We start from the raw sequence: 1513 nt of genomic DNA, 5'->3' as shown, positions 1-1513 counted from the left end.
GGCAACGTAGGTCAGCAGTCATAGCCACAGCACAAATGCCCTCTAGAATGGCAATGGCCCAGAATCCAAGGGAGATGGTCTGAGGTGGGTACACTATGTGGATCATTTTTCAAGGCACGTTGGACCCCAGCCCTTTATCTGCATGAGGTAACTAGCCCCAGGCCATTCCCCCCCACACCAATTCATCCCCTTTCCTTGAGCTGCACACTCCCTTCCACTGTTCGCTGGTGCTCCTGCCTGTCTCCACTGCCCACTGTCAGTCACTCCCACCACTTACTCACACAGCCCCAGCCTCTAGGGAAGAGGTCTACCATGGAGGAGAGCATAGAGCCTCCAGCAGGCATCGAGATAGCTCCAGGCCTGGGACACTGATCTTGGGCCCTGGACCACTAGCGTGGTCAAGAGAGGTGGCTCACTCAATGGTGTGGGAGACCCAGCCATGCTCCTGCTGACAGGACATGGGGTGACTCTAAGGCAGGGTGTGGCGTCCGGCATGCTACTGGTCTGCACCTTCAGTTGACCTGCCTACTCAGACTACACTGAAGCTTCAGCTGGTATTGATGATTCAGGGATTCCCCAAGCCCATCTGTGTAAGTTGTCCTGGGCCTGCACCCTCCCCACCGATTCCCCACCTTCTCTCTTTCTGGACCCTTTTCCCTCCTATACTACCACTGGATTCAGAGCTCTGAGTGACAGCTGGCCTTAGGCTCTCTGCATTGGCTTTTCTTGGGGTTTAACTTACATACTATGGCAATTGCTCTCCTCTGCATCCTTCCAAAGCCTCTCATTAGTTGAGGATGTCCTTTCTGGTCATATACCCTTGTTCTTAAATATTCTGACCAAATCCTTGCTTTCCTGCTTATAAAGGGGAAATATGTGGTTGATATTACAGAATTTTAAATTACGCCATTGAAAAAATCCCATTATTCTGGATATCATTACATAAATCCAGCTTTATAGAGACAAGTGATTTTCTGCTTAATGCAGTGAAAAAATAGGAAACACAAGTAAAATAACAGTGACATAACATTGTTCACCTATAATTTTGACTAAAATTAAAGATTGATAAAATGTGAAAATGTAGTATATTCAAAAACAGTATTTTTTTTGTACCAGGGACTGAACCCAGGGGCACCTAACCACTGAGCCACATTCGCAGCCCCCGCTTTTTTTCTTTTGGTGGTGCTGGGAATTGAACCCAGGACCTTGTGCATGCAAGGCAAACACTCTACCAATTGAGCTATATTCCAAGCCCCCATTCCCAGCCCTCTTTTGTTTTTTATTTTGAGACAGGTTCTCACTAAGTTGCTTAGGGCCTAAGTTGCTGAGGCAGGCTTTGAACTTGTGATCCTTCTGCCTCAGCTTCCAAGCCACTGGAAATACAAGCATGTGCCTCTGCACCTAGCCATATACAGAATCTTTTTAAAAAAATATACCGTTATGGCCTTTTAAGAATAAATTTTTGCCAATTGTCTATAAAATAAGATATTCATGTCTTTTGCACTTAAAAATA

The 1513-nt window shown here is 46.1% G+C and overlaps 1 non-coding gene across 1 annotated transcript; it reads right to left on the bottom strand.

The window, feature by feature from the left end:
• Positions 1-1177: 1177 nt before the first annotated feature.
• Positions 1178-1249, bottom strand: Trnaa-ugc (transfer RNA alanine (anticodon UGC)). The gene has a single exon. It is a non-coding gene; the product is annotated as a tRNA-Ala (tRNA).
• Between the last annotated feature and the right edge of the window lie 264 nt (positions 1250-1513).

Source organism: Callospermophilus lateralis, chromosome X (genome assembly GCF_048772815.1).
Source record: "Callospermophilus lateralis isolate mCalLat2 chromosome X, mCalLat2.hap1, whole genome shotgun sequence".
Classification (NCBI taxonomy): domain Eukaryota; kingdom Metazoa; phylum Chordata; class Mammalia; order Rodentia; family Sciuridae; genus Callospermophilus; species Callospermophilus lateralis.
Note: the sequence above shows the minus strand (reverse complement) of the source record. Positions and strands in the feature narration are given on the sequence as shown.